This window comes from Pelodiscus sinensis, chromosome 15 (assembly GCF_052426305.1).
Source record: "Pelodiscus sinensis isolate ZL-2025 chromosome 15, ASM5242630v1, whole genome shotgun sequence".
Taxonomy (NCBI): domain Eukaryota; kingdom Metazoa; phylum Chordata; order Testudines; family Trionychidae; genus Pelodiscus; species Pelodiscus sinensis.
The window spans coordinates 29,321,523-29,334,211 of NC_143066.1; the positions used below are offsets into that span (position 1 = coordinate 29,321,523).

A 12,689-nucleotide genomic window follows, 5' to 3' on the forward strand; every position below is an offset into this window, starting at 1 on the left:
GGAACAAAAAAGTTAATTGTTTCTGTTTCCTGCCCAGCAACACTTATGGGTGACACCCAGAAGTGAGAGTAACCCATAACATGAATGGGCAGTACTGAGTAGTAATTAATTACAAGACAATTATATATCAAGGCCTCATTTGTAATGTCACTATTCCAAATTTGTTTTACTTCCTATATACAGAATCTTGTGGGACGCACTGTAACAATGCTTACCCCAGTGCTTCAAAACACTTCGCCCACCACCAAGAATGATACAGATAATAACTGTAATTGCCCTAATGGGAGTGTGGTGCTATTTTCAGTACCACAAGGGTCAAATCACAACACCAAATTGGAAATAAATTGTTATAAGGTTGTGTCATATGTATATACATACTGTATATATACCCCATTGTATATATACACATTACAAATACATACCCCATATCCATTCATAGATATTATTGGGAGCGCTTCTAAGGCTCAATCATAAAATTACATTCCTCAGTCATGGTCCCGGGCCCACCATAAAGGACTAAAACACAATTGACAAATAAAATCCCTCCATCAGTCGTATGAGGGAATGTGCAGACTAAGGGACAGATGGGGCATCACTGTGTGAATGCTAAAGGAAGGTGTCCATATAATAGGGTTTAGCCCACTGGGTCACCTTCAGTTCATGCATTATGCTTTTCCGGGACTATGGGTAAACATCCTCCCCAGAAAAAAACAGAAAGTGGTAAGATGAAGGCCTAAAACATAAGCCAATGCAGCACAGGCCTGGTCTGAGGCCTAGCTAACAATGGACAAGACAGGGCTAACATAAAGCAGAGCTAAGATGTGAGCAAGAGGCAGGCCCCAGCCCACAGGACTTGGCACGAACAGGGCTGAGAGTGCAAAACACTAATTGGTGCTAGGTAGCGACTGCAAAACAATAATTGGCACTGGTCATAAGTGGAAAGCACATGGTATCACTAGCTCATTAAAAAAGACCTTAGTAACCACTCCTCACAGATACAGACCCAGGTTGAGGAAAGGGTCTAAAATGACAGCATGATGGACAGAGATGATCTAATCAAACCACGAGGCACAGGATGATGGGTGGTATCTAAGTAGCGTCAGAGGGTGGCAACCTGATACATCAGCAGTGAGGTGTGACTTGTTTGTACCTGTATATAAAGTGGTGTCTTGGGGGACAATCTTTGGATGACCTAGGGGACAGTGGAAATTTCCCATTGATTGAGTCATTCCAAAACTTTGCAGCTGCCTGGGCAGAGATGTGCATGAACAAATGGGTTGCTAAAGATCCAGTAACCTGAGCCATGCACCAAACACACCGGGGCATGTATAAATGGAAGGGCTCAATGGTGCAAACTAGGGGTGCAAAAATCTGTTTAATTGGTTAACCGGTTAAATGTAAAGTTTATCCAGTAAATGGGTGGGGTGGCTGGAGGAGGGGGGATGTTGCTCCAGCCTGGCTGGGCTGGAGTGTCCCCCGCCACCATGGCTGGACTGAAGTAGGGATGTTAGTATGTAATTGAACAGTCATGTAACCTCATCAAATTGTAGCCGTTACACGACTATTTGATAGTCCCCGGGGGCGAGGCCAGCAGCCAGTGTACTATCAGAGGCAGCAGCGTGGGGTGGCAGGTGGCAGCCATCTGCGAGGGGAACCGATTCAAAAAACAGATCCCCGTGCAGACCAGCTCCCGCCTGCCACCTTTAAAAGAGGCAGCAGTGCGGGGGCAAGCAGAAGAGGAGGGACCACAGAGCTGATGCTGGGGGGGAGGCAACTTTTAAGCCAGCTCCCCCCAGCACCATCTCCTGCCAACCTTCTTCCCCCAGGCTGCCTCTGTAGCTGGCTCCCCACTCATATCGGCTCCTGCCTGCCCCCTCACCCTCTGCACTGCTGCCTCTCTTAAAGGGATACAGAGGAAGCACGGGGGGGGGGGGGGGGGGGGGAGAGGAATGCATGTAGTCCACAGGCTTATCAGCTAATCATGTAGTTGTCTACACATTCACAGCCCTAGACTGTAGCACCCGCCCCCCCAGGCTAGAGAAGTCCCCCCACACACCTACACACCTTCTGCAGCTGTGCTGGAGGTCCCTCCCACCCCCACCTGCCAACAAGGACTTCTCCAGCTGGGCTGGATGCCCCTACCTGTGGCACACCTGGGCTGGGCCTGCCACTGACAGGCTGGAGCGCACCCCCCTCTCCCTCAGCCACAAGGGACAGGGAGCTGCTCCAGCTCCCGCTGGTTAAGCAGAACTGCTAAGCCTCACTCATTAATGGTAAGTCCTACAGGTTAGGATTCACATCCCTAGTGTAAACAGACTTTGCTTGCCACCTCAGTGGAGCTTGCTGGAACATAGGATCCCAGATTGTTATTTGATCCAATTGCTATGCACATTTGGTATTAAAAATCACCCCTGCTAATGCACAGAGACAGATAGTATTTGACCCTAAGTGGGCCACCATTTCTCTCCCTGGAAATCCCTGCAGAACATACTTAGCTATTTTGCTCTCCCGTGCCTCTGATCCAGTGAGAGCTAAGAAGCTTAAGCACACCTGTCTCCTCTTGACATTGTAGTTTCAGGAAGACACGAGGTCTCCCAGATTGCAGCACTTCGTGATTGCTGTACCATAAACCTCCTAAAATAAGCCCTCTACCACTGCAATCTATTAGCAGCGCAAGAGTGCTACTTCCCTATGCATTGCTTGACTGCCTAAGCAGGTTAGATTATTTCTTCCTGAATACTTTCGGTTTATGTTCAAAGATCTAATAAAGCCATTTTCTTATCAATTATGTCATACCAATGTTTATTAGAAGCTTTTCTCTTGTCCGAGTTCAGTGGGAGTTTCTAGAAAGGATTACAAAGCCCATTACAGAATGGATAGGCACATTATCCCCGTTTCACAGATGCACAGAGAAATCAAAGGTTTGTTAGTGAGTGACAATACAGTACTGGAATAGAATCTAGGTTTCTTAACTTCTAGTCCAACACATTTTCCATAGGACACTGCAGCCTCCCCTACATAAATAAAACAGCTACAGGCAGTCCCCGGGTTATGTACAAGATAGGGACTATAAGTTTGTTCTTAAGTTGAATTTGTACGTAACTCGGAACTGGCTCCAGATTCAGCCACTGCTGCTGAAACTGACCAGGGGCTGACTACAGGAAGCCCGAGGCAGAGTTGCTCTGCCCCCAGCTTCCTGGAATCAGCCACTGATCAGCTTCAACAGCAGCTGAATCTGGAGCCTGGGACAGAACAGCTGGGGCGCTGCCGGGTAGGTCCCCCCAGGACCAACCCGGCAGCACCCCAGCTGCTCTACCCCAGGCGCCCACAACAAAAGCCTGGTCTGCTGGGGGGGGGGGGGCGCACTAGCTGTGCCCCCCCCCCAGCAGACCAGGGAGACCCAGAGCAAAGCCGCAGAGGCGGTGGGGTCCCGCGCCTCTGCGGCTTTGCTCCTATCTCCCTGCTGTGCTGGGGGGGAGTCCCCCCCCAGCACAGCAGGGAGACCCGAGCAAAGCCGCACAGGTGGCAGGACCCCGCTGCCCCTGCGGCTTTGCTCCTTTGCCCCGGAGCAAAGCCGCACAGGCGGTGGGGTCCCCCACCTCTGCGGCTTTACTCCTGTCTCCCTGCTGTGCTGGGGGAGTCCCCCCCAGCACAGCAGGGAGATAGGAGCAAAGCCACAGAGGCGCGGGACCTGTGCGGCTTTGCTCCGGGGCAAAGAAGCAAAGCCGCACGGGCAACGGGGTCCCACCGCCTGTGCGGCTTTGCTCGGGTCTCCCTGCTGTGCTGGGGAGTCCCCCCCAGCACACCAGGGAGACCCAGAGCAGCTTTTCTCGCCCCGGAGGACACGGTGGCGGGACCGCTGCGCTCTGGGTGGTCCCGCCGCCCGCGAGCTCTGGGGCGAGAAAAGCCCCGTTCGTAAGTGCGGATCCGACATAAGTCGGATCCGCGTAAGTCGGGGACTGCCTGTATATGTAGACTGTCAGACTATAACTCTGTGTCCACATCACACACACTATTGTAACCATCTTTGTATAAAGTACGCCTGGTGAGGTTTCATTTGAAAACTCATTAATTTGCTGGCCAATATTGTCTTGAAACACACGAGTGGCAACATTGAATGTGAAGTTACAAGAGGCCACTGTACAGTGTTATCAACACATGCTCCAAAGGAAAGTTAGCCAGCAGACCTGTCTCAAACAAAGGAATGTGCCCTTTGCTTTGTTTACTGCTTATATGCAAATTCAGTCATCCAATGGGGGTGGAAAGGTGGAGGAGAGGAAGTAATAGGAAACATCCCTCTCTGTGGACTCTTTCTGTACTGAATCTCACCTGGAAATGGTTTTCAGGAGGGGGAAACCACCCCAAGATAACTCCTCTCCCGCCCCCACATCCGCTTATTGCATCATAGCACCAGAAGCAACAAAGGAAGCATTTGCTGGATTGGAGAAGAGGTTCTGACCAGTGTTCCCTCTAATTTCTCCCACCCCTGAGTGGAATGAATGTTGTTATGTAAACCAATGTGGAGGTGATATGTGACTCTTCATATTTATGTACATAACAAAATGTATGTGGTGGGAGTAGGCCCAAGGGATTTTGAGTGTGGGAAGGGACTCAGGCCTGTGCCAGAGGGTTGGAGTGTGAGGGCTCTAGTTGGGGGGATGGGCTCGAGGCTGGGATAGAGGGTTGGGGTGCAAGGGCTCTGGGGACAAAGGGTTTGGGGTGTATAAGGGGGCTTCTGGCCGGGGATGAGTGATTTGAAATACAGGAGGGGGCTGTGGGTTGAGGCAGAGCTTTGGTGTGCAGGAGGGGGTTAGAGCTTTGGGGTGGGTCCAAGAATGAGCGATTTGGGATACTAGAAGGGGCTCCAGGTTTGAAGAGGAGCTCTATGCTGGGAGTTCGGATGCTGGATGGGATACAGGCCTAAGGTTGCCAGGTGTCCGGTTTTCACCCGGACAGTCCAGAATTTGCGGGCTCCGTCCAGAAATAAAAAACAGGAAATACCAGACATGTGCAATGTCCAGTATTTCCTGTTTCTCTGGGACGGAAGCCCGGCAGGGACAATTTTCCCCTGCTGTGCCTAGAGGGGGCAGGGAGTGAGGAGCGTGGCAGAGTCTAGCAAAGGGTAGACAGAAGGGGGCAGTTGCTGGATGCCATGCAAGGGGGCAGCGGGCCAGGGTGGGAGCGGAGCGCATGCTGCTCTGGCCCACGTGACCAGCAGAGATGGAGTCTCTTTAGAATGCAAGTGGAGGCAGCCGGGCTGGGCATCAGGAGCAGCCACTTTAAAAATCAGATTGTTCCTCTGTGCCTGGCTCTGCGGGGAAGAGGGGGGAGATTGATTGGAGTGGGGGCTCCCGATGCTGGGGATGCCTGCCTCAGGGGGAGGGGAGAGTGCACTGAGATGGGGGACACTAGAGGGGCCTGGGTCTGAGGCAGGGTGAGTGCATTGGGATGGGGAGACTGATGGGCCTGGCTCAGGGGGAGCGGTGGGGGTGCATTGGTGGCTAGTGTGTGGTCTCAAACTGGAGGGAGTGGTGCAGCTTTTGCTTAAAAACTTTGGTCTCACCTTTTTTTTTTTTCCCTCAACAGAATTTTTTCCCGGTGCTTTTTTTTTTTTTTTTTTTGGCAGGGCAGGAGGTGGTGTTTGGTAATTTTCATTAAACCATCTGGCAACCCTATACAGGCTCTGAACTGAGAGTGTAGGTTTTGGGGTGGGGCTGGGGATGAAGGGTTTGGGGTGCAGGAGGTAGCTCCAGGTGAAGGAGGACTCAGGGTGGGGTGGGGGTGTTGGAACTCCAGCTTACCTGGCCAGAGGCATTAAGGTAGGCAGCCTACTGCCTGCCTATCCTGGGCACCGCACTACACCACAGAAGCAGCTAGCAGGTCCGGCTGCAGAGCCCCATAGTCTCCCCTCCTAGGAGCTGGACCTGCTGTGCTGGCCGCTTCCCCACGGGCCCCAGAACAGAGCTGCCTTGGCTGGTGGAGAGGGGCCATTCTTCTGTACTGGGATTGGGGGAGGAGCTGCTGGCGACAGCGGCTCCATGCCGGGGGCCTGAAGGGAGGGAGCCCCTTTCCACCAGCTGCAACAACTCCCTCCTCGGGCTAGCAAGGAGGGTCGCTTTCTGCTGTTTTGTGCAGGGGCTGATGAGGAGGGGCACCTCTGAGCTGGTTGTGGTGCTTTGGGGCTTGGGAAAAGACATCTCTTCCCATTGCAGCTCTGAGCCCCTGCACAGGACTTAATGGGAACTTAGGTCCTGACCTAAGGAGTTTGCTCAGTCAGACCGCTGAAAACACTGTGCTTTGAATTTAACATCGTTTAAGTTAAGCACCAGTAACATTTTAATCTTTATTTTTCTTGTAACCATTTCTGACTTTTATGCCTCACTAGGGAGACTCCCTTAAAAGCTACCTTTTCGTAGTTAATAAACTTGTTCTACTGTTTGTTTGTTTTTTCTAATCCAGTGTGTTTAAACTGGAGTGTCTGGGAAACTCCATTTAAGAGGGCAAACTATTTCTAGTAAAGCAATAACAGACTATTGTATTGTCCATGAGAGGGCTGGGCTGTACAGGAAAGCATTTCAGAGGGAAAAACTAATATTGGGAGGGTGTTGGGATCACCTTGCAGTATAACCAAGGCTGGTAAAACCCATGGTGTGGCTGGCTGACATGCCCCCTGCCTCCGACATAGCTGCATAGTGAAGGTTTTTTCTGAGAAATTCAGGCTGGGGGCTACAGTAGCAAAAACTTGTAAAGGGCACCTCAGGTTAAAAACCAGGGGAGACACAGATTCTCTTTAGTCCTGACTGTACCCTGGTATGTCACATAGACATATATAGCTAATACATAGTACAGATGGCCGGAGTCACAAAATCCTGATCCAAACTTCCCTGAGGTTTGGGGAAATTCAGATCCAGATTTCTGCCTGGGGCCTCTTTCCACCACACATGTACATATGCTCGCCTGCTGAAATCAAGTACATCATTTTACATTCTCCACCGAGGCTCTTCTCTGCTACATTCACTGTAGAAAAGAGATTGAAGAGCTTCTTTCTGTTCATTAATAAAAACAACCAAAGTCTAAAGTTCACCATGAAAATGGAATAGCCCTTCAGATTAACTGTGGATTTCCCTGTGCACAGAATAGCAGAACAAACAAGCCATAAAGGAGAGGCTGCTGGGAACAGATCACTTCTCCTGGACGTGGAATTTCAGGTTTAAAACCACCTGTCACTAGGGTTCCCAGATGGTTTAACAAAAATACCGAACACCCTCCCACCCCCCCGCCCCCCCCAAAAAAACACCGGGAAAAAATTCTGTTGAGGAAAAAAAAAGGAGGAGACAGAAGTTGTTAAAAAAAAGTTGCACCACTTCCTTCAGTTTGGGGCCATACCCCAAATGCACCCACCTGTACCACAAAACCAGGCCCCCCCATCCCAATGCACTCACCCCTGCCTCAGATCCAGGCCTCCCTAGCACCCTCTCATCCCAATGCACTCACCCCTCCCCGAGCCAGGCATCCTCAGCGCCGGGATCACCCAACCCCAATCAAATCCCCCCCACCTCCCGCAGAGCCAGGCAGCAGAGAAACGGGACGGCTGGGTAAGTTAATCTTACTTTTAAAGTCACTGCTCCTGCTGCCCAGCCCAGCTTCCTTGGCTCACATTGTATAGAGGGAGGCATCACGTGGCCAACTCCTGGATCTCTGCTGGTTACGTGGGCCAGAGCAGTGTGCGCTCTGCTCCCACCCCAGCCCGGCGCCCCCCTACCGTGGTGCCCGGCAAGTGCCCTCTCTTGCCCCCCTTCGCTACGACTCTGCTGCGCTCCTCACTCCTCTGCACCTGCCAGATGCGGCAGGGGAAAATTGTCCCTACCGGTCTTCCTTCCGAGGGAAACAGGAAATACCGGACATTTCACATGTCCAGTATTTCCTTTTTTTTTACCGGACGGAGCCTGCAAATACCGGACTGTTCGGGTGAATACCGGACAGTCAACCCTACCTGTCATTTGCTGCTGCAGACTGGCCACAACAAGGAGTATCCTCTGCTGGAGAGAAGAGCAGGTGGAAGGCTGCCTTAGAAGAGGTGAAGATCAGACCCTCTCTCTGACTGTGGCACTTATTACTGTGTTCACAGATGATTCCCAAACCACGTTGGACAACCATTTTCAGACATGGCTGTAGCTAGCCAGACTCATGCTACAGGCTACTTTTATGTTCATAAAAGCTACATATGGTGGGACTCTTACGTAGCCAATTACACATGTGTGAAGCAAGCAGAAAATGCTTCTCTTCTAATAAATAGCTGCACAGGCATATAAGGCTACACAAAGTGCATGGCAGAGGAGAGCCAGGTACACTGGGACAAAGCCTGCCTTACATGAGGCACAAAGTGCCCAAGAAGTCAGCAGATTCAGTCCCTAGAGGCTATCACCCAAGTAAAAGGATGCTCAGGTAACACAGAACTACCATAGTGGCTCTTATGCCCTCCTGGCTTGCTGGCTGCTGACAGGGGAGGTATGATTGAGGAAACCGGGATGTGCCTAAGGCAGCAGTGGCCAACCCAAGGCCCACGCGAAGCCCCGCCCCCCGTGGCTCAAAAGCCATCCTGGGCCCCCAAAACCAGCCCTCTCTTCCCAGCTCCCTGTGCTGACCTGGGCAGGGGAGCCATCTGGCGCAGCCACGAAAGCTGCAGAAATAAAGATGACAGCGGGAGCCTGCTGTGGCGAAAAAGCCATAAAACACATTTAAATGCGGTTTCTTAAAGGGGCAGAGCTTCTTTTTCTTTTTTTTTTTTTTTTGCTTGACCAAATGCAACCGGGGGCTTCTTTTAATGGGGCAAAAAGGGGGAGTCCTTTTTTTTGTTTTTGCTCGACAACTTTACCCCAGCTCTTCACGCTGGATCCACTGCTATCTTGGCTCTTTGCCCAGAATGGGTTAGCCACCCCTGGCCTAAGGCATCCATGTCAGCCAGTGTTCCCTACCAGTCAGAATGCCCTCAGGGGCTGCTGGAAGTCAACAAAATCTAGAGTGGCCATGCTGTGTTGGGAGAGCCGCCCAATGATCAATACCCCCAAGATGGGGAAGCACAAAGATGACTAACAAATTGTCTTTGAGTCCTTATCTTGAGCTGCAGATGTGCTCTTTAGGCATCCTCCAGGCTCTTGGGTCAGGGTCCATATTGTAGTTTTATAAAGAAGGGTTGTAAATTTGTGAGGTTTGACTGCAAACAGCACTGCACCTGTGTTAGGCAGTAGCTTTATTTTAGCAGCCCTGAAGCTTTAGCCAGCCTAATTCAAAAGGGATGTGATTTGTACAGTCATTGGATACCCAGCAGTGGGAAAGAGAAGACGCTGAGAACCAGCTCCCTGATTTTCTGCCTCAGAAAAGGTTAGAGCAGTCTAGGAATGCTATAACTCATACTATCCAAATATGTGTTCCAAAGGAACTAGCTAACAGCGGGAATAGCCAGAGCATTGTGCGGTCCAATCAATTCCCTGTCCTGCTCTCAATGTATCCCCTAAAATAGGTTGTGGGACACAGTTGGAAGAGCTGGATATACTGATTCAGCACCTGCCGGAGACTCCCTTTATTCCAGAGGAACTTGCAGGTGGCTTCTGCCCCTTTGCACCGCTTGAGTAGCACGAAAGGAGTGGCACAAGGCAAAGCATCTAGCTTAAACTATTGACAGCAGCCCCTTGATTTTTTTTGAAATAATGTTTGGCCCACAGTTTGAAAAGGATTAACATCACTGGCTTAGCAGACATCATTTCAAAGGCATAGCTACAAGGCCAAGTGCAGAGAGAGTGAAAGGCTGGTTTTAAGACACTCAGCCTTTCATATGTTCTAGTTAACAGTCCACAGTATTTCATCTGCATAGCCTAAAAATAATTAATGTATTACTATTGGGGTTATGTAGGTTGAGCATATTGTTGATATTAGGTTCCGTGAGATGGTGTTGCCACATCTCAGGATTTTACTGAGCTGCAGCTTTAAAGCTCTAGCTCCCTAAGTCACTGACTACATGAGACTCTTGGTTTTTTAAAATGAAAGCTGTTTCTAGCCCTCATGGTTATAGAGAAAATCTTCACAGGAATCCTGAAGGCTCAAAAAGCAGAAGCAAATCAAAAGAACCCAACATTTATGATATACTAGTAGAAGACTTACCCGGCATTGCTTGGGTTCTTCAGGGCAGGGGGCTGGCAGTGTGGGGGACTCAGGGAAGAGCCTTGGAGTTGTAGGGAGGGTAGGGCAAGAGGCTGGGGTATGGGAGTCAGGGTGGGGGATTGAGGAGAGACTCAGGGCTAGGGATGTAAAATCCTGTTTAATTGGTTAAGTGGTTAAACATTAAACTGATTAAAGGAACCCAAAAAGAAATTGTGTGGAGGTTGCAAGGTTATTACTACCCTTACTTCGGCACAGCTGCTGGCAGCAACACTGCCTTCAGAGATGGGCAGCTGGAGAGCAATGGCTGCTGGTCAGGAATCCAGCACTGAAGGCAGAGCTACCACAGAGCTGGGCCCTTAACAGCTACCACTCTCTGGTCAGAACTATTCTCATCCTTACTTCCGCACTGCTGTTGGCAGGTTGTTGCCTTCAGAGCTGGGTACATGGCTAATATTACAACCACCACTCTGCAGCTGCCCAGCTCTGAAGGCAGTGCAGAATTAAGGGTGGCAAAACCCTGACCCTTCTAAAATAACCCTGCGAGCCCTCCCCTCCATCTGTCCCACCTTTGGATCAGGACCACGCCCCCTCATTTGAGAAACACTGGTCTCCCCTGTGAAACCTGTAGGCTGTGTCTAGACTGGCCAGTTTTTCCGGAAAATCAGCCGCTTTTCCAGAAAAACTTGCCAGCTGTCTACACTGGTCGCTTGAATTTCCGCAAAAGCACTGACTTCCTACTGTAATAAATCAGTGCTTTTTGCGGAAATATTATGCTGCTCCTGTTCAGGCAAAAATCCTTTTGCGCAAAACTTTTGTGCAAAAGGGCCAGTGTAGACGGCCCAGATTTGTTTTCCGCAAAAAAGCCCCGATCGCGAAAATGGCGATCGGGGCTTTTTTGCAGAAAAGTGTGTCTAGATTGGTCACGGACGCTTTTCCGCAAAAAGTGCTTTTGTGGAAAAGCGTCCATGCCTATCTAGACACTCTTTTCCGAAAATGCTTTCAACTGAAAACTTTTCCGTTAAAATCATTTCTGGAAAATCATGCCAGTCTAGACGTAGCCGTACAGTATCGGGTAAAAGCACACAAAAGTCCAGATTTCACAATCTGTTACACATTTTGCATGGCTGTGAATTTGGTAGGGTTCTACTCATAAGAGAATGGGGCTTAAGTTTTCTAAGCACTGTGTAGAGATCTCATTTTCTCTTACCAGATTCCAACCTGATACATAGCCAGGCTTGGCAGAATTCAGTTTAAAAATAATTTCAACTGATATCTATATTTAAAACTATTTGTGTTAGCTTAAATTTTCACAGGAACACAAAAGTGTGGGTTTCATGCTTTTTTCAAATTTTATCAATTTAAATTTTCTTAATTGTGGGAAGTTTGAGCAGGATCAAAATTATTTAATGATAGTGAGCACTGAAACTCAAAACATTAAAGATGTAAAGCTTTATAACAGTTAAAATGCACATTATTAAAATCGCATTTCAAACAAATATCCTTAACTCAAAGTTCTCAAGCAGCATTTTTCCTGCTTTGCTTACTTGTTCATTTCAATTACTGATGGATTTTTGTCTGTATTTTGATTATATTGATGTTTACCAACAATTACTGATAAAAAATAAAACCCTTCCAAACCCAAATATAGTGTTTTATGGTAATTAGATACTAGCATTCTCCTCTTGTGGACTTTGGTATTACATAAAAGTCACACTGAAACTCAAGGAAGAAGCACTTTGAAATCAATATGACTGAAAAAAAATTGAAACTGAAAGCCATTTTCTACTCCATTGCCAAAATTAAGGAGAAAGACTACATCACAAGATATCAGAAATAACATATTAAAAAAAGCAAGGAAGAAAAATTGCTTAATTCTAGAAGAGGTGAAAGATTATTTATTATTTGCCTAGGTGCTTGGTGCTGTACACGATACCAAAATAAAGACAATCTGTACCTTCTGGACCTGACACACATATAGATGACAAAACAAAAAACAGGACTATGTAGCACTTTAAAGACTAACAAGATGGTTTATTAGGTGATGAGCTTTCGTGGGCCAGACCCACTTCCTCAGATCAAATTGTGGAAGAAAATAGGCATGACAACATATACCAAAGGGATACAATCAAAAAAAGTGAACACATATAAAAAGGACAAATCAAATTTCAGAACAGAGGGCGGATGGGGGGGGGGGTAAATGTATGTGAGCTAATGATATTAGAGGTGATAATTGGGGAAACTATCTTTGTAATGGGTAAGATAATTAGTGTCTTTATTAAGTGTCAAATTTAAGCATGAATGACAGTTCAGAGGTTTCCCTTTCAAGTCTGGTGTTAAAATGTCTTTGAAGCCCGTGGCGAGTAGATTACAAGCTGACACAGCCACGCAGCATGGTCTGCGCATGCGCAGCGTGCCGAACTACGCGGCTAGCGAGCGGGGCTCGTCGTGGTTTGGCGAGCCCTGTATATGGTCATGTCTATTTTCTTCCACAATTTGATTTGAGGAAGTGGGTCTGGCCCACGAAAGCTCAT

The 12,689-nt window shown here is 48.7% G+C and overlaps 1 protein-coding gene across 3 annotated transcripts in view; it reads right to left on the minus strand.

The window, feature by feature from the left end:
• Positions 1-12,689, minus strand: part of LOC102459990 (alpha glucosidase) — a 45,091-nt gene that overhangs the window by 27,318 nt on the left and 5,084 nt on the right. Inside the window, exon 1 of one of the 3 annotated variants that reach the window (XM_006112862.5) lies at positions 2,492-2,629. The exons of the other annotated variants lie outside the window; for them this stretch is intronic. The gene's annotated coding sequence lies outside the window, so the exon portion shown is untranslated. Of the gene's footprint in view, positions 1-2,491; positions 2,630-12,689 lie in introns of those variants that run through there. 3 annotated transcript variants of the gene reach the window in all.